This window comes from Perna viridis, chromosome 4, assembly GCF_037379345.1.
Source record: "Perna viridis isolate PV_CMFRI_1.1 ecotype Kerala chromosome 4, ASM3737934v1, whole genome shotgun sequence".
Classification (NCBI taxonomy): Eukaryota; Metazoa; Mollusca; class Bivalvia; order Mytilida; family Mytilidae; genus Perna; species Perna viridis.
In genome coordinates this window covers 27984354-28005823 of record NC_142448.1, presented here as the reverse complement: position 1 = coordinate 28005823, position 21470 = coordinate 27984354, and the positions used below count along the sequence as shown (strand labels likewise).

General features: G+C 33.6%; 1 long non-coding RNA gene across 2 annotated transcripts; it reads left to right on the top strand.

The window, feature by feature from the left end:
• The first annotated feature begins 1437 nt into the window (after positions 1-1437).
• On the top strand, positions 1438-7555 carry LOC148619591 (uncharacterized). 2 transcript variants are annotated; one of them, XR_015921619.1, is made up of 6 exons: positions 1438-1638; positions 2859-2947; positions 3459-3578; positions 4519-4700; positions 5124-5243; positions 7237-7555. It is a non-coding gene; the product is annotated as an uncharacterized LOC148619591 (long non-coding RNA). The 2 variants fall into 2 exon arrangements; XR_015921620.1 differs by lacking the exon at positions 2859-2947 and having other exon boundaries at positions 1442-1638.
• Positions 7556-21470: the final 13915 nt, after the last annotated feature.

Below are 21470 nucleotides of genomic sequence, written 5' to 3'. Positions count from 1 at the left end.
AATGGATTTAACAATTTTTTTTAAATGCATAATTAGAAGGGCACCACTCCCTTTTGAATTCCAATACTCAGACCATCCTTGGCTCAGGGACTATATAATACTAGTAACTTTATTATTTTTTCAGCTCCCGATTGGCTCCAGTAAGTCACTTTTATTTTCATATACTTTAATGTAGAGGTAAATGCTCAATTTTTTTGCAGACAAAGTTAGAAATATTTAAATTACTTCAAGCATATCTTGTATGTCAAAAATATCAGTTGTAAAATTTTAGTTGTCCCATATAAGTAGCATTTACAATGAAATTGCTTGAAGTTTCCTTTGTTGTTATAAATAATAATTGCTCCCAATGTATAAACTGTATCCACCACATTGAACCGCTGGTTTTGTTCGTGTACAACTCCTCTGCTAGTCTATATTGAATCTGTCTGGATGTGAATTCTATCTACATGCGCATTTCTCCCTTACTTCGTAACCTCACACAAACACCGTTCCTGGCCTTTGTATTTCCCATACTTACTGTTACATGTAGTGTCCATTGATAGTTCATTCATTTACGAACTTTACTTGATAGAGAAAAGAAGTACATTTTTGTAACAAATGAACATGCTACTATTTTACTTACCGTGTGGTCAGGAACATCGATGAAGGAATGCTTTTTTGTTTAAAGATAAAACGACTTGAGATGATAGAATAACTTGCAATGTCACTTACCTTCTCCTGATATAGAGTTGCAAGTCCACAAAAGCCACACGGAACGACTATTGTCAACAGAAGATAGTAAACCGTGCTGATCAAAAGTCGCATAATGTGGTCTTTGGGTGTCCACACCTACCCCAAAGCCCGATGTGGGTTAGCGGGGTCGCTAGTGGCGTGGGCCCAAAAACCGGGAACGGGTTCCTAGGTTTGAAAACCCGGGAGGTTACGAAGTAAGCGTGTGACTGTCAGTTCAGAAGAGAAATTTCCATTTAGATAGTATTCTCTTCCAGTCCGTCATGTTGATAGACCAGAAGGGGATTTGTCACCAGTTCCGCTTTGATACTTGTTTAGTTGCCTTATATACCCAAACTGACGTCATTGTTACTAAGTATAACCAACCAATGCGTGTATTTGCATGTGTTGCTGACGTTTGCTTGACTTTCGGAATACTATGTACATTATTGTTACTGAGTTTTACCAACCAATGCGTGTATTTACATGTATTGCTGACGTTTGCATGACTTTCGGAATACTATGTACATTATCTTTACATTTAAGGATAAACCATTGTGTGTTTAATAATCCGAGCGTGTTTAAATAGATTGCACAACTTGTTTACAAGAAAAAATCAATTAAGTCGAATTATTGTCATAGGAATATGGACATAACAAACCGCAGTTCTACCTGTTGACCCATCATATTTAATATTTATTTTCGTACAAACAATATAACTACGCGTTTACACATATTTTAATGATGTAATGTTTCTAGAATTTCCTTCTTCAGGTTGTTTTACGAACTATGTGATGTAATCTCTATTCTGCAAAAGATCTACAAATCCGTATTTGTGCATATTTAAGTTATCGAATAAAAACTACATGCTCTGATTAGTACTGCTAGTCTTTATTCGAATTATACCACTATTCCTGGTGTTTACATACGGTAAGAAATATGTCTTGTTATACTGCATTGTATTAACTTTGTCTAATCGTGAAATAATAGCAGGTCGGAAGGTTGTAGATATATGAATATGTACAGTGATTGCAGCGATTTAGAAAAAGAATACTAAACAAAAATTACAATATTATCCCTTGAAACGAAAGTGCAGACTAGGATCTTTATGGTTATATAATTAACTCCCTTGTTCAGAGGAGTTACATTTTTTGGGGTACTTTATTGATAGAATTCTGCTACAGCTTCATTTAATGCGGAATAAATCGAAATCCCTTACTCAAATTCTGTTGATAGATTGATACAACACTAAATGTAACTCCACTGACATACATAGGATTAATCGGTACTGAATTTGTCTTCCTATTCCGAGGTCTGGTTTCGACACAATTTATCTTTAACTTCCTAATTACTTGCTTCTAATACTGCTGCTAAGAAGTTTATTAAAACACGTGTACAACATACAGAAATATGTTCAAGGTATACTTCTGTGTTTTTGTATGGGGGAGTGGGGGGGGGTAACTTTAATGGACAAAGGAAGACAACTCTAATACAATTACGGTGCACATGTTCACATTTTACCAGTAATTCACGCCACATGCAAAAGTATTCCGGAGGTTGGAACCTTCTTTTTTCCTTTTTTAGACTATTTCGTGCACACTTTGGGCAAAACTTAGCAAATGATAGTCTGAATCCCTTTAACAAAACCTATTGATCCGCGCCTGGCAAAATCTTACAAAACCTCCAGGAAACAAAATTCGAGGGAAAAAAAAACGTATTTTATTTCTCTGTTTAAATATGAAAATGTAATGGAGAAATGGTGTTTATCACAGTGAGACAAAAATAAAAGGATTGCGAGGTACTTGATATAGGAGTATGTAGTATGTCAGCATCAGAAATAATTCCCTAAATATCACATCTTAGGCAAGAGGTTTTGTTTATGAAAGGGGAAATTTGAATTAATATTAATATCGAAGTAAACACTGATCATGCTTTAATTGAACAATTATACCTAGCCTTTAATCTTAGTTGACACCTGCCATTCTTTGTCTAAAGTAATGCGTCAGTGGATTATGATACCAGGGTGTAACAAGTTTAAAAGAATGTCAAATGCTAAACTAAGGGTTAGTAAGGTACAGTTAACATTAGAATCAAAACTGGACATGTTTTTTCCGGACAATGTTTCTAGTTATAGAACAATTACTTTTTAGGAAAATGGTTAAAGTTCTATTAAAATACGGACCTTACCAAAGGTGAAATGGTGTTTATCACAGTGAGACAAAAATAAAAGGATTGCGAGGTACTTGATATAGGAGAATGTAGTATGTCAGCATCAGAAACAATTCCCTAAATATCACATCTTAGGCAAGAGGTTTTGTTACTTTCTGGAGTGTGGCACTAAATAAAAAAAAAAACTAGTATCACTTCTAAATAGCATTCTGAATATCTATCCCAAAGTGCATCTTTTAAAAAAAAAAACTTATAAAGTAATTATACATTCTCCTACAGGTAGGGGTAGTTTGATAATGAGACAGTTCAACGATCCATTAAAATTCTTCCTGGAGCCAATCAGGGACTATAATTACTAACTATATTAAAAATATAGAGTTCTTAGGTCAATGACGGATGGACCGGGTAGGGGAATTTGAAAAGGAGAGATTCCCTCTCATTATGATTAAAAAACCCTTTTGTAAATCGCGAAGTTTAACATACTAAATGATCAATACCGAATTTGAATGAACATCATTACGGTAGGATCGATCGCTATAATGATGTAACTGAAGTAATATCGGAGAGTAATACCATTGTAGAGTTGATTGGCTCATCGGGATTTGTTGTCGTCACACAGAAAATTCAACAGAGAGATCTCTGTCAGCTGGTAATCGGATCAAAGGTCGTGTGGGACTGCAACATTACTAACCTTCTACCAGGTATGGAATACGAATACGAAAACTTTACTTAGATTCAGTACAAATATAACAGACAACATAGGCTGTGGCTTAAAACCGAATGAACCTATGTATCAAGTAAACAAAACATGTAAAACATAGAGACTGAATATACAAACAGGCATGTAATGCTTAAAAGCAATTAAATGAACCGCAAAATACAAACTTGAACTTCACAAAACGTATAACATAGATAGAAAATAAAATAAATATAGTTACTAGCGCATTTTACAAGACATACATGGACATAATAAAACATTTTCGTGCACACACATAAAATATATAGGCATGATAAAAATGAGTAAAATATAAAAATTCGCGCACAACTACCTTGTAACACTGGTAAGCAGCAAAAACAGATAAAAGCGATATAAGCTTTTATGTTTTTTATCTAAATGTGTGCTTTGAGTTGGAAAAGCGATGTCTTGAGTCATTTGATAGGTGTCAACCAACAGATTCTGACTCGATCATATGACACGAAAATGGTACACTGAAACCTTAATGTGGATGTAGGTACGGGCGCATGGGAGACGGATTGTTTCGACCAAACCTTTTTTTTCTTCTTCTTATTGTTTGATTCGTTGATTTGATTAGAAATCGAATTTTTGTCAGCCTATGAGCCCACTTACTGAAAATATCACAAAGGAATGCCTAAGTATCACCAACTAATAAAAAAAATGACTCAGATACAACCTTAAATTCATAACATTTGAAGTGAATAATTAAGAACAGATTGCAGTTCTAAAAATTTCTAATGTAATAATTTGATACATGTGTCAATATATAGACTCACTATTGCTATAACTGTTATTAGTCAAAAATAATTGACATGTTAAGAAAATTTCAGAGTGAATCTAAAATTACCTGGACTAAATCGATGACTAGAATCGATCAGTTTATCTGACTCTAATTACTTTGATAGGAGCTGACGGTAAAGACGATCCTTTGTGTGTAGAAGCTGTGAAGACATTGAAACACTTCTCAACTTCTAAATAGTCAAGACGATGTCAAGCAGAAAAGCAGACAAGGTTATAATCAGATATGGTCCTTCTGGTCCCTGAGGAAGAGTGAAGCACAGGACTTGACGTTTGATTGGATTAGCAAGTAAGTGGTATTAATGAAGAAATTTGCTATTACTATAATTTTGCTTAACATTGATTTTTTATGTTAAGTTTTTTCTTGAATTTTAAGTTGTTTCTGCAGCTTTCTCAAATAAGCATTATGTATACCAAATGTACCGGTTAAGGAAATGTATTCAAAACTAAAATGTTAATCACAAACTATCGTTATGTAGTATTGCTAAAGACATGGATTTTTTCATAAGAAATGATATATGATTTTTAATAAAAACCGAACATGTTGAAGCTTTAAGAAAATGCATAGCTCGATAAATTTTTAACATATTTAGAGCTAAAATAAGTATTTAAAAAAATGTATGAGATTTGTAGATGAGATCGTGATTTCTCATATTTAATCAGAATTGCTACTAATTATTTATATATATATATGTATATGTATTTATCTTAGAAATGCTTACCGATATGGGACTAGAAGTGCAGCTGTTCCAGGTCCCGACCAAAGATTGCCTGCAAGTTGCGTATAAAGGCCGGGTTATTTGGAAAGGAAACCTTATGTCCATGCCTTTAGGTACTATTCCGTATTTCATAATTAAAAATATACTATTTAGAATTAAACCATGGATACCACGATTTTGTACCACAACAAGAAAATGAATTTTGGTAGAAAATATTGATATTAATTAAGAAGAAGACTAGTTAAAATCAAACCCAGAATTTATATACTGAATATTACATCGACAAAATCGAACTGGTGCCCTCGGAGTCTCGGGTTGATTCAGTATGTGATACAGATTTTAACATGTCATGGTCATTATATAATATATTTTAAACATACTTCAAGTATGGTATGTGAAAGGGTGCGATATAAGGAATGCGATTTAGGTCTAGGGGTGTTATATAGGGTATGCGATATAGGTCTTGAGGTGCGATATAGTGTTTAAACAAAATACAAAAAAGTTATATTTCAATCTAAATATATGATTTAATGCAAAATCACGACTTAATTCAGTCAGAGAAAAAACATGAACCTGACATACAGCCGACTGTCTGTAAACCTCACTGCAGAGAATATTTTTTTCTCAATCGGAGCACAAATGTAATTTATTGAAAGAAATCAACGTCTGCAACTTGGGCACATTCTCAAGCATTTTTCTGCATCACAATAAGTATTACTTTCAAGTTCCTAAGAAATGTTGACATTTGTTGAAGAGATTTTTATGGTGACCTCCGAAGGTGTTTACTGCTTTTGGAGATAAGTTATACGCTGGTCCAATACTCGCGTTTAATTATATCCGTTCTTTCTTCCATTACCTAATAAATATAAGTCTCAATGTAAATATTTTATATTTTAAACGTAAAAAAACTGTTAGAGACTGACATGTTTCGTATAGAAATTGAACCATCCCATTTTTTTGTATGGCAGTCGTCACTTACCTGACTTACTTCTCTCATTGATGAGATTTGATCTGTACTTAGGCAAGTTTTCTTCACAATTATCTGTATTCATCTGATTTTGCCTCACCTGCCCAAGTCCAAAACCCAAAACTGTCCTTCTTTTTTCCAACAGTTCTCAGCCTTTTTTCTTTTGTCTTCCCATTTTTTCCTCTGATGTCCATCGGGGTAATACTTGGGTGTGTTTTGTTTTCACAAGATGGCCTAACTATTTCCATCCTTGGATCTTTATTTGAAGGCTGATGGTTTCAACTTTTACATCTTACGTCAGGGTTTTATTTGGGGATCTTTTGTGGTCAGTGAATTTTAAACATTCTTCTTAGATAGAATGTATTCGATAATCACTTATCACCCTTCGTCATCTTCCATGTTTCACAAACGTATACGAGGATGATTATTACGTTAGATTTGAAAACTTCGTGTTAAAAATGCCGCTGATCCGTAACTTATTCAGCTTGAAGGAGACCGTTCTTGCATGTCCTCCGGATTTCTTCATTTATACCCCCTGTAGTGCAGGCTGTTGTGTTAAGTTAGATGCAGTTGTTATAGGGTTGTCAACATACAATGTTTGGAGTAATTCCCAAACAAAAACAATTGGAGAGAAAAAAATGGAGTTTTGCCAAGGTACAAAAATACAATTAGCATTATTTGACAAATATTGTGGTAAGTTTTAATAAAGATCGCATTTTCATAAACATGCCTGTGAAGGTGTCTTGTACTAGATAGATGCTTAATATAACAACAACAAAAATGAAGTACTGAATCCTCAAGGTGAGGTTAACACGCAGTAGCTGTATTCATTTAAACCTCTTATAATATGGAATTAACAAATGACAGTGATATCTTATAAACTCAATCATGTGACAAATTTCAAATAGCCAGGAAAAATAGTACACTCATTTCTCTTATATACATGTAAATTTTAGTGTCAAATTTTAACGAGTTGAATAAGAACGAGTTGATGACGTCACTGTTAAATGACAAAACAATGTCTATGAGATGGAACTTGCTATCGCTTATGAAAATCTGCTACTCCTGAAACCAAGCTAATCAGCCATTAATATAGTATAAGTATGGTTTTAAGATGACTTTTGAAACTGTCATTTAAGGTGACTTGTCGGCAAGCGAGAGCAATCCACACTGTATAACCATCATAGATAGAGTCCGTGCAGCCTCTCAGTAAAGGTTCAATATGGCCGCCCCAGATTAAAGATAAAGATTGTGTCTCAGACCTCGACATTAGGACAACATTCTGTGAAACCGTTTAGAAAACAGTATGTTTGATGTTTGGCGAGAAGATACTGATGACACTTTTGTTTGTTCTTTTTCATATTTGTTTTAAAAATCAGCTTTAACATACACGACAATCATTTGAAGAAAACCAAAAAAAAATATTCATATATCAATAAAACTTACTGTCAACCTGTATCTACTTTTATTCCTAACCTTAGCATAACTTTTTCAACTCGATGCATGACATTTGTTTAATAAATGTTTACAAACTCAACGCCATATGTAGCTTGAAGATATAACAAAGAAAAACCTTGAATTTTGGACAACACCATCAAAGGTTCATGAGAAACATTCTTTGGCATGAAGAATCAACTAATACAAATGCAATGAGTTTTTTCGTTCTGTTTTGTTTTACAGCGATATGCTGCATTTCAATGTCCGTTTTTTTAGATAATCATTCATATTTTTCCATTAATCAACGCAAAAGTCGACCAGCCTGAATAGGACTCACAGTCACCATGCTGAGTCATCTTTATGACTTCGTAAGAAAAGAAGTTTTGATTTCAGTATAAAACATATTTAACAAAAGAAGACAGTTTTTAACGATTTTCCTCTTAAAACTTTGCATTTTTCGTATCTGATAAAGTTTAAAAATCACTGTTTATATTATCCGTCACACTAAAAAAATTGTTTTTTTTTCATAACAAGTTCATGTGATATTTATTTGTCTATTTATTATTTTGTTTCATAGTTCAATTCCAACAAATGTTTTATAAGAATGTCTATCATGCTAATGGACAATTCCTAAAGTTTTGATTGGTTAGTATTTATGTGAATGTTTATTTCACGAGCCTTATGATTTGCGTCCACCAACCATCGTCATAAATATCCCCCCACAAAAAAAAACCCAAAATACTTTTCTAAAGCACCTTTAGCGTGTTTGTTTTAAGGTCATTTAGAGTAAACAATAAACTAGGTAAAGGTATATTCAATATTTCAAAGCTGTCTTCAGCTGTAAACCCAGCATGTACAGTACAACAGAAAGAGCTTGAAGAATTTATAACTAGTAATGCTACAGAAACGCAATCATTGGGCCGAAGTTGCGGAATGTCTTTTAGAGAAGTTTTTGGCACGTATAATATCAAAATGGTCTGTTTATTGCTGTTATATTTTGCTGACATCTGAAACTGATACTTCATAGTATGAAATTATTGATTGATGAAATGTTTCCTACCACTACACCTTTTAAAAGCTCCACGCGAAAACTTATTATTTTCACGTCAAAAATCTATTGTTAACAAGACATACCTTGACCATGATCTTTGTTCATGTATGCAATTCTCATGAAAATTAGTTAAAGGCAAAGTAGAGTTAGTTAGAAATAAAGTGTCACTTACACCTAGATACAAATATATAGTTCTTGGTAGAGATTTCTCATACTTTGTAAGAAATGATTCCAAATCATCTTCCAAATATACAGAGGAAGATGTTTACAAAATGTTGGAATTTTAAATCGACAACATGTTTGTCAAGTGTGGTGGACGTGCTTTTCAACAAACGGTCGGCATTCCAATGAGAACAAATTGTGCTCCTTTACTTGCTGACCTATTCCTTCACTCTTATGAGGCTGACTTTATAGCTGATCTGATCAGAAAGAAAGAATATCGTCTGGCTAGATCCTTCAATCTCAGTTTCCGCTATATAGATGACGTATTATCTTTAAACAATCCTAATTTTGGGGATTTGATACATCGCATCTACCCAAAAGAACTTGAGATAAAGGATACTACAGACACTGTGAAGTCAGCCTCATACTTTGACCTACACTTAGAAATCCATGGTAAAGGAAAACTATTGACCAAACTACGACAAACATGATGACTTTTCATTCAGAATTGTCAACTTTCCTTTCATCTATGGCAACATTCCTTCAGCACCTGTGTATGGAGTGTTCATATCACAACTCATACGTTATGCCAGAGCTTGTCGAAACTACGCGGACTTTTTGTATCGAGCTAGAACTCTAATAAATAGGCTTCTGGAACAGGGTTATGTTCCTACAAGATTGAAGTCATCACTACAGAAGTTTTATGGTCGTCATCATGAACTCGTGGATCGTTATGGTGTATCCATCTGCACCATGAAAACTGATTTATTCAACGGGTCATAGTTTTCTTTTCCTCGTTTGTCTACCCCGGACATGACTTTTTATGAGCAACTCGGCAGGTGTTTCTAGAAAAGCAGAGGACGCTTACCCTACCGGTGCACCTGGTCCATACTCCCAGTTTTTAGTCGAGTCCGAGTTGCTCATTTGCTTTTGTTACTTTGTATGTATGATTTTAGTTACTTTATGTTCTTTGTTATGTATGTCTGTTTTCCATGTCTGGTCTTTGTCCCCGGATTACATTCTTTTGATTACCGCTATAACCTTGGTTCCCTTGATTACTCTTCCACGGAATGACAGAACGGTACATTAATAAACTCTCTGACTTTCAATATCGGCATTGAATATGACTTTTCACGCTAATATCTCAGACATTTAATTTACATTTTTTTTAATTCACAATTTCAATATGCTCGATAAATTCTTGACAACTGCCAAAATACTACTCAATACAGTAGCTGGTTTACACACAAGTGTAGAAAATATTGTAATAAAATACGTTATTACAAATACATTTTGCAAACAGTGTAAATCAGGGGAAAAATACCGAACGCTAATCCGATGAATAACTCCGTCAAGTCCAAAATAAATCAGACAAAATTGACATTACCTCACCGGAGTAGCATGGTACCGCAATGTTCCCAACTTAGTACAGGTATTTCAAACGAAATGGTGAGTGAGTGAGGGGTTTTTTAACGTCCTTGACTACCTGTCGGGTTTCGCACGGACGGTCCAATTTGGTGGGCTAAAGAATTTTAATTGTATTTTTAACAAAATATAGAAATAAATAAATAAATAATGATAAATTAAATGAATAAATGTTAAGTAGAAAATTATAAAAGGAAAAAAAAATGATAATAAGGAAATATGAATGGGTGATTTATTGTTTTGTTTGTTTGTTTGTTGGGGTTTAACGTCCGAGCAGCAATATTTCAGCTATATTCAGACGATGAACATGAAATGGATGATAAAATGAACATGAAATGAAAAAAAAGGATGGGACACAAGGACAGTAGGGTCGACAAATTTTGATTGCCGCTGGAAAAAGGGGGGGATGGGTAAGGTCGGGCAATTTAGCCTCCTGTGGCGGAGCGCAAAGGTTCCTACTCCTATTGAATACCACAGCAGGGTTCTTTAACGTGCGAGGAACGTGGCATCTTTCCCAACACGGTGCACCACTATGGTTTGCGGTCAGGTTTTCCGTATTATAGCCTGACAACCCCAGCATGTAACATGCCAGGGGTACCCCATTCCACCACCTGGGGCACACATCCCAGTTGCTCTGTGGGCAGAGCACTTAGCCCCCGGCTAGGTTTCTGAGCACTATTTAGTCGCCTTTTACGACAAGCTTAGCGCTGCTGCAGGCCTGTTCTTTTAACACCCGGACCTGCACGGGGCGGTGATTTATTGAAACGTGGATTAATAAATTGTTACGGGATCCTTTTGTGTGTATTGTTTTTCTTTGTTTTTGAATCGAAAAACTAGCTTTTGATGCAGTGTCACATGGTATGAATAATCTTTTCAACTCCGTATAGGTTAACATCTTTAATAGTCACTAGAACACATACAGGTTATCACAATCCATATTATAAAATCCGAAGACAATTTCTATTATAATCCATATCATTATAAAATCCAAAGACAATGTCTATGCAACATTATTTGTTCGAAAGCTAACCTCTCACTGCCCTCCGTTCTTACACTCTTCATTTTATACTGACATCAATGGGTACTTTAACGGAACTCTTAATGTGAAATAGCAGATGTTTGGCATCTTTAGAAAGACACATTAGCAACATTGATCTAGTAAATGACCATGTCACAAAATACATAATGATTGAATAATATTGGAAAGTAAAAATAAAAATGAAATAGAACCAGGTAAAGGAAGTAAATGCCAAGTTTAATGGAGAAGAGTCAACGACAACCAGCCGGACCCAAAAGACGGAAGAACTGTGTGATTGCAAAATAGTGTATGCGTTTTAGAGTCAAATGGATGTGGTTTAGTGAATATCAAAAGGTGAAGTGCAAATTTAGAAATCGATAGTGTCAAAAAGTTAGTTACCAAATGAAATGGTGGGTTAAATCTAGACTTATAGCGCCCCAAACCTCCATCTTCCATTGTTGCGAGAATATACCGGTGGTGATTAAATAGCATTTGCATGCTGTAGTGCCATAATCAGTTAATCAGCACAAAGAATAATTGCAAAGAGCAATCATTACTCGTTGTTTTTTTTATGTAACTGAGTATTTTTCAACCACGGACTGATATCTGAAAAAGAATTTGGTGATTTTGGGATGCATTTCCCCAAATATCCCAGGTCCAGAAATCTGTTATACGCAGATATTTATGAAGTTCAGGGAAATCAGAGTAGTTTGTACTTGCTCTAGCGTAGCGAATCAATTGTGAACACCATTTGCAGGAGATAAAGTTATATTGATACACATGCAAATTCTTACAATATTATATTGTGGCTTCTGAATCAGGATTATCTTGATACAAGATTGAAATCATCACTACAGAAGACATTCAAGGTTTATTGTAGTAATCATGAACTCGTGGATCCATCTGCACCATGAGAACTGATTTGTTCATTGTGTCAGTTTTCCGTTCAATCTTTGTCTAGCCAGCAATTGACAATTTATGAGCAGCTTGATAGGTGTTTATAAGAAAGCAGAAGACTTCTATCCTGCCTCTGTACCTGTTCCATGCTTTCAGGTTTTAGGGAGTCCGAGTTGCACATTAACTTTTGTTTCTGTGTTACTGTTATTTTGGTTATTTCATGTTCTTTGTTGTGTGTGTTTGGTTTACATGTCTAGTCTTTATCTTGGTATATATTCTTTTGATTTTCGCTCGAATCTTGGTTCCCTTGATACCTTTTTGAGTCGTTAAATCTGAATTTTGACAGACCTCTTTTCATTTATTCATAAATATGTTTTTGTCTACTTTTGTATTCCGTAAAGTTCTAAGATATTCTCCCAAAACTTGGCATGTTCTATTTTGTTGAATGACACATAAGTATAATATATAACATAGTTTCAGAACTACGCTTAATGAATAGTAAAAATGGTGAATGCAAAGAAATGTCCTAAATATTGACTTTAGTGTAGTGGAACCTTCAATTCATAATTCCATAATGTAAATACAAGAAAAATGTTCTTGTCTAAATCTATTATAAAGGGTATTTCAACGTGTTTCTATGGCACCAGTTATGGTACTGGATTTGCTGGATCAACTTCATGGTGATTTTTAGGTACCTTTATACATCCCATTATCAAATTAATTTATTGCCAAAGAATATTCTCGGATTTTTTTTCAGTATTAGCCTATATTTGTATCCAACTGGGTCAAAAAGCCAAACTTTTTGTGACTCAATTATTTGAGCGTCTAAGGCTTCCTGGGATGGCATGTATGAACAAACTAAACTAATTTAGGCATGATCGTGTAGCCCAATGTCTCAAATTTACAATGGTACCAAAATAATTTTGCTGTAAAATGAAAAGAATGTACCCCGCCGAAAATCGCTTAAATTGACATGTTTTTTAATGTCAAAACCCCTATTAATGATTCAGGAAAAATGGCTTATTTTCTGTTTTGTATTATGACAATTTATACTTCTGGGATTCTTTTGATGATTTTTGACGATTTATGTAGTCAGAATTGTTAAAAAAAAAACAGCAAAAAACGGAATTAACTCATAGAAAAACTCATATTTGAGATGAGAAGTGCAACATTCATACGCATCTGAAATGTTATTTTCTCATAATTCAGTCATTCAAAATAAAATAAAAGCTCACTTCATAATTACAACAGATTAGAAACAATACAAGAAACTAACTTTTGATCAAATTGCGCATATCAAAGCATGAAAATGAAAAACAAAAGACAACAACGGCAGGTAAATATTTTTTTTAGAAAGTAATTCCGGATACATAATTAGTTTTGTTTTCCTAATTTAACCAAGTTTAAACAGTCACATGACAGTACTATTGCCGCCACGCCGATCAAAACTCCACCACCTACGGATCCAATAACTTGGGAAGAAACCCGTGTGTCCATTGCCGAAACCTTAGTACGTATGTACGCACGGGTCCTCTTTGGATGTATCCTAATATCTTTCTGTATTTCTTTAGCAAGTTCCCGCACGTGCGCCAACAATTGTTTCTTTGTCATGATTAACCAAGCAAAGCTTTGATCACCATTAGATAAACATTGACATGGACATGACGATAATACACCTGGGCTACTCGTGTCAGTATTACCAACCGTATTGGTTGGTTGTATGTGTGTAGTAGGTGTTGTACTTGTTTCTTTACTTGAGCTTTGGGAACTGTTCGAAAGATGGGTATTTTCAGTTGTCGCAAACTTTCTATGTTCATTGCAGGTTAGCTCTTTAGCAATACTAAAAGGGAGGCTACCTTTAAAGAAGAAATAATACATGTACTTGTAACAATGCGCTTGTTGTTCATTGAAAGACTATCATTACATTTATATAAGTGCATCGTTAGCACTGGAATTGCCAATAAAAACCGTTTGGTACCATTTTATGATCGAATCTTTCAATAGCAACAAACAACACGTATATAAATACGGTACATATGTGAATACAAGATAAAAATAAATAAAAAAAATCATTGTTCACTCTTTGTAAAGTCTTCGCGGATTATACAGTAGGAACACTCAAATCATTATTTTTCATCAGTCAGCCGATTTCTTGAAGCAAACAAATCAATATTGGCATTGTTGTTATTACAAAGAAATTTCTGTGCTCCTTCAACTGTTTAAATTCAGGTGTGTGTTGCGTGGTATGTACTTCATTTGTTCTTGGTTATTTTAGTTTCCGATCGTGTTTTCTCTAGTTAATTTCCCCTCGTTGAATTCTGCATTTTCTAAATAGTTTTTTTATTGTACTTAGATTGTACTGTAAGTTATAAAGATAGAGGCTTTTGATTCTCGTTCTCGTTTTGTTTAAATCCAGAATAATAACTGTTGAAAGTTTTCGAACCAAATATCGATTTGTATAAAGTCTGTTACTTCCGAGTACATCAATATGATGCATAGTTATCAGAATCTTGTACTTTGAGTCAACACAAAACTTGTTATAGACTAAGTGTAGACATTGTTAAGCGTCATATTTTTTTATCATAACATATTTACACACAAGAGATTTTTTGTGGTTAATGTTTTAATCTGAACTCTAAAAAAACAATTACGTCCTATGGTGTGGACCCATTCTCATAGATTCACGGAATTATGGGACGAGATTTTATAAGACCTACTATTGAAACGTTAACATTCGTATCAGTAATATTCTGTGAAATACAACAGGAAACGCCGTCCTGTTGGGACTCGATCATCAGTTTTTTTTGGTGAGAAAGGATCACTTTTACGTGTATTATAGTTTACAAAATACTGGTTCGCCCTGAAAACCCTTAAACTGACTGTTGGAAATAATCGAAAATGGTAGTTTAACTAATGGTCGATTGCAAGATTTATGTAATGGATTGTAAAATGAAGTTTCACATTCTATAATAGAGGTAATACGTGTTTATTTATCTTCGTTAAAGATCCAGGTATCATTCAAACCAGAATTTGTGCTTACTGCAACATAATTAACCATTGTAGGCATGGTGATAGGGGCTGTTTCTATGACTGTACCATCACCAATACCCAACTGAAAAATATCTGTATCCCAACTAATCCAGAACACACGAAAGCGATCACAGTTAAGAATTCTTGAGGAACTTACTGACTTATAACTGCAACATTTGCCCGTATCTCTGGTCAAACACCACTGGTAGCTTGTCGATTTATTATTGTCGTGACCAATTTTAAATTCAAAGAAAAATATCGGATAGTTGTTTATTTCGTTGGTAAGAAGTATTCTTGCTGAATTGCAACATCTGACGGAGAAGGAAAAATTCTTAAACTGGGCAGCAAACGCCTCCTCACTGAGAAAATTGTAATGGTTTGTGTCGGCAGAGCATGCTGGGATGCACAAGTAGGTACCTGAAATATGTAAAATGCTTGGGCACCGACCATTTTTATCCTGAGAGGACCCTTGGATTTGATATCAGATACGAATTTTTGTTCGCATAAAAAAAAATTATAAATGGTTCAATAGTAAGCGGATTAAAAAAAAACAACAAAACTAAACTTAAATTCTAACATTCTTTGCAGGCTGAAAGATTAAAACAATTTGAAAATACAGACAGTTTATACTTGAAGCAGCGTTTAATTTGTGTAGCGCTCGTTTAATCATAGCATATAATAATAGCATAGTATTTCGACCAATTAAAGCCCTTTAAATTGAAGATAAAACAAAAAGCAAGACTTATGAAACTCTTGCCTGTACACATATATTTGACATATGTTTTTATATGTTTACAAACCACACATTAAACATACTGAAGCATATGTTTAGGATAAATATGAATAATAAATAGAATACACATGTTTAAGATTAATTTTCATCTTTTGAAAAAAAATATGGGCCTTATTTTCTATAATTTTATCTCGGTCTACAAACAAACAAGTGCAATAAGGAATAATCTAAAACACAACAGGACCTAAATTGTTAAATTTAAGGTTTTTCTTTGTTTTTGTTTTAAGATATTAAAGTCTTTACTCGATTCTATCATCGATTGTATCAATTCTACAGAATGCTAAAATAAAAAAAGATGAGATAATGTTTTGAGATGCCCCTCATATATTGAAGGTGAATTCGGTTTGAATTGACAGACTGGTTAATAGGAGGACAATAGACACCTGTACACTATAGGTGATTTAAACCGTGTTAAAAACTGGACAGTATCATATCATTTGTGCAAATACTGATCCTAAAGTACTAAAAAGATTGAGCTTTATATTAGTTCAAAATATTGTATTCCACAATCCATTAAAAAACTGTCTAATTTCTTTTATCAGCTGTATCAAGCCCTTGTGTAAACAAGCATAGCTGTATGATGGGCATGAGCAAAGTCTTTTTTCTGTTTCTGTCTTTTTATACCATTTTCCGTCTTTTGACTATGAATAAATATGTTCCTACCTTAAATTTTAGTTGATTACTTACCCTTATAACCGTACAAAAAAACTAAAAAAAATACCAATGCGTTTCCGTTTGTGAAGATTGATTACTCATTTGGTAAATTCTAATCATATTATTATCTAACTACAAAAATACTAATCATAAGATTGTTCTAATTGAAGAACGACTCATTTTTATCAAAACAATGCAAATGCTTTCGGTATGAATATTCGTTGACTATAACAAGAAGACAAGTATTTGTAAATCGAACTAGAAATTGATTTAATTCTTTTGAAAGAAGACTTTCGCAATCCTGTAAATTTCCATCATTTAAAACAAAATCGTTAATCTCCTGATCGTGCATAAAAAAACTTACCTCTTATTGCTGAAATGAAATGAATTTCCAAAATAAAAGTCAATTAAAAAACAGCATTGCTACTATTCAGTAATGCAGCAATGTCTCTCCTCAAGTCTATTTTTATATTTTCCATTATTTACCAGTCCTCATTTTAATTCAATACTTCACGAGCATATTCTAACTACTTTATATTCCCTAAAATCCCAAAATCTCGTGAAAATGCAAATTAAGTAAACCAATCATTAACTTGTTAAACATTTTTTTTCTTAATCTGCAAATCAACATTTCTTAGCTCAATGGTCTTATAAGCGAACTAAAAGGGTAACTGAAGAATGGCTTACGTGTTAACTTTATATCTTAATCGGGATTAAAATTGTCATACATCTTATAATACAAAGAATGAAAGAATAATCTTCTTATTTTTACAACTTCAGTTTTATTGTGATTTTTGTAAAAAAAAACAAATTACCGAATAATATCCCTGCATCTTTCTTAAAGAAATACGTTTGAGACTAAAGTGAAAAAGCATCGTCTACAAAAACTCGAGATCTAAAAGTTTCTCTCTTACTTAAACTTCAAATGTTCCTCTGATATATTTAAAATGAAATCACAAAAAAACAAAAAAACAAAAAAACACTCAAATTGAAACGAGAGAAGATGTTAATCCACGATCAACTTGATTAAGATTTAAATATCAAATGTAAAAGGCAAACGGTAAAAGCAATATATAACCTTTTTTCAATAAAGAGTAAAACCGAACGATATATTTGTATTTAAACATTATTTGCCATGTCATTTTTGATTATGTAATCCAGGCATTAGTGACTTTACAATACGTGTGCATATTTAATTCGTTTTAATGAAACACGCTCATTTAAACTGATATTACTTTCATTAAAGTCGAAAGATACTTAACTTTCATTCTCACAAACCTTGATTTCAGGAAAAACACATCAAAATTGATAATCAGTTGTATGGTAGTACATAATAATGTCCCCAATTATCATTTCTAAAAACGTATGCGATGTCATGGACGTCTAAAACGATAACTTAAATTGATTGAAAGCACTTCTGAATACACATCAATGACCCTATTTGAAATGAATGACTTAACCGTTAGGTATTCTCAGCTTTTAAAATTACTAAAATGTGTTGCTTTTGTCTTTGGGTTTCATAAATTTATCAGGCCACAGGCAATATAAAGGATGATATTATCATTAGAACATGTCAGGACCATGCTCTCGATTGATGAATATGAAGAACCTCCTATTATGCAGTAGTGAACTTGAATTTGGCTATTTGAAACGTGTCTCACAGGAGTATCAACAAAGATATTGAGGCATCAATGAGAGTACAGTTCAGACACATCAAAATCCAAGCACATGGCCCAAAATGAAAACAAAAAAAAAGGGACGATCTATCTACACTATGTAGCATACAGAATAGAATTGAAAATAACATATAAAAATAGAAGGTACGGCAAACTATCCATAACACACACACACCTTAAACACAAGCAGTATAAAAAACGGAACCGATAAGGATCTGTCATGATTCCTCCTCAACAGGGGCGGATTCAGGCGGGGGCGTGGCGGGCGTGCGCCCCCCTAAAATTTGCAAAGCAATTGTGAGGGGTAGATTAGGTTGAAACTTCCATTTCTCGTTAATTTTACCACAAAAGATATCTAAATTACAACACTCTAGAAGAATATTTCAAAAAGTTATCCTAAAAAAATTTTAATTATGCCCTCCCACAATCTAAAGTCCTGGATCCGCCCCTGCTTACTATTACATCTTTTATCTTGAAAACAACATGCTTTTTTAATCAAACATGAATGTTTATGCGTGTTATTTGCCTGCCGTAACATTAGCAACTTGCAAAAGCAGATAACATATAACATGCAGAAAATATGATTTCATTAAATTGGAAGAGAAAAAACGATGAAAGAAAAAAATGAGATAGAAACTAAACCCCTTTTCACTTTATTTGTGCCATCAAAAGTAAAAATATAACAATGAAATAAATTAACAAACACAGGCCGTTTTTTTTTCATGTACCTATAAGTCATCGACAGATATCGTTTCTCGGGTCCGCTCGAGTTTTGGACCGATATCAATGCACTGTTAAATTCGATTAACTATAATAATATATTCACAATTATTAAAACAAAGTATTTTTTTGACGTTGTTTCCTCGTAGAGACTTATGAAAAGGTCGTAATAAAGTAATAAATAGTGAATTGTTTTTGCTGCCGTAATGACTAATAAAAGATTCTATTTATTCGGAACTTGTTTTGGGAACTGCAGCGTTTATAGAAGGAGATATTACTGTCTGTGGCGGCTTTTATTTGTACAGTGTGCATTGAAGTTACTCCCAATGTATGGAACTTCAATCGGTAAACAGAATCAATTCCTGCACCCGCTTTTATTTATTGATTTTACAGGGTAGATTTTCCATTCAAGTCGCCCAAGATCCTTGGACGATAAAACAAGATCCCAAAAGGACTAATAGTAAAAGACTATTCATAAGGAGACTGTGATAGAAATTACAGATTACTATGATTTAAGATGCAGCACTGAAAGATTCTACTATGTGCAATACAAGGAATGAAGCCTTGATATTGTATCAATTTAAACAAAAATATAGCGTATTAGTTAAAATCAAAACGTAGTTAGCTGATCCTCCGTGATCCTATATCACATCTACTACAGTTGAATATAACCTTACACATTGTGTAAACTGAACTACTTTTAAGGAAAAAAATATTTCTGTTTTTGTTTATTATAATCAAACCTTACTACAATCTTATTATGGGCATTCTAGAATATACAGAAATTACTTTGTGTGTCAGAGTGTCCACCAGTTCGTTCGTCTTGTAAACGCAACTCCCCAAAAGATGTTCAACATATTTTGAATAACCATTATTTAATAAAAAATCTTTCTTTGTATTTAATTATAATCCATCTGCACCACGGAAACTGATTTGTTCAACGTGTCGTAGTTATTCTTTCCTCTTTCGTCTACTCCGGACTTGACTTTTTATGAGGAACTCGTCGGGTGTTTCTAGAAAACCAGAGGACGCTTACCCTACCGGTGCACCAGGTCCATGATTCCAGTTTTAAGTTGAGTCCGAGTTGCTTATTTACTTTTTTACTTTGCATGTATTATTCCACTTATTTTATGTTCTTTGTCTTGTAGGTCTGTTTTCCTTGTCTTGTCTTTGACCTTGGATTAATACTTTGGATTTCCGCACGAATTATGGTTCCCTTGATTACTATTGAATAGCAAGTTCAGGCATCATATGTAGAGGTACTGGAATGAAGATGGTTACTTTAAAATGACTGCAAACTGAAATACGTTTTTCTAATGTTTTACTTTTTATAACATCGTAAGTTCTTTATATCATAAACCATGTAATTGATATACACAACATTTTATTAGAAAACTATGCAACACATATTTGTGCATGACGATATTATGATTTAATCAGGTTACTGTAATTGGCTTACACAAAAAGTGCTGTGGAAAGGATATAATATTGTAAGACAATCTGTATTTAGACATTCATTTTCTTCCACCAGATTTGACCTTCATTTGGCAACGTGGCTGTTGTTAAGCAGGAACTGGTCTCAGATCACCTGATTTCACTCATAGTTTTTAGTGGCGATTTTGCTTTCCGTTTCCTGTGTGTTCCTTTTAGTTCTTTGGAGTTTTGCCGATTTTCTTCGTCTATTATTCTTTTTGTTTTGCTGTGTTGTATTATTTATCTTCCGGTTCTCCCGTTTGTGCCTTCGAAATTACTGCACCTTCTTAGAGCAGTAAAGATTGTGTTAAGTGCGGTCATGTCGGTTCCCTATAAACCTTTGAATAATTATGTTAATCAAACTTTGTAGTGATATATTAAAGGGACAGACACGGTAAATGAACAAAAAAAAATGTTACAATTATTATCAATATCATTATCTTTTAATATATTTGTATTTACGAAATATCTGTTGTCTTCCCAATGTTAACCTAATAGCATAAATGTAGCATGTAAACCAAACCTCTGAATTGGTTATTAGAATTTTTGTTTAATAAAATACTTCAGACCTAACAACCTTCACTATCCTTCAATGTCTGGTCTTTATCCCCGGGTTACTTTCTTTTGATTTTTGCTATATTCTTGGTTTCTTTAAAACTCTTTCAAATGAAGCTCTATAGTTGCATGGTATAATAATACGGATAACAATGTTTTATCGCTATTGGATATGTGTTTAATTTACATTTCTTGTATTAGCAATGAGATAAATCATACAAAAGTAATTGGCATATTTAGTGTGTACTTTCGGCTTTTCCACATTTTTCTTACTTGGGGAAAATCGGGTATTAACATACTAGAAAAAGATTTCATCATATTGTATTCTTTATTATACAATTAGTTGCATAATTTGTATTTGGTCACGAAAAAGTATTTAAAATTTTGTTCACGATCCTTAACTTCCTCGGTAAAGATCAAACTGCAATACTTGACATAATTGTCGATCCTTTCATTATCAGTTATCTCACGTGACAGTATGA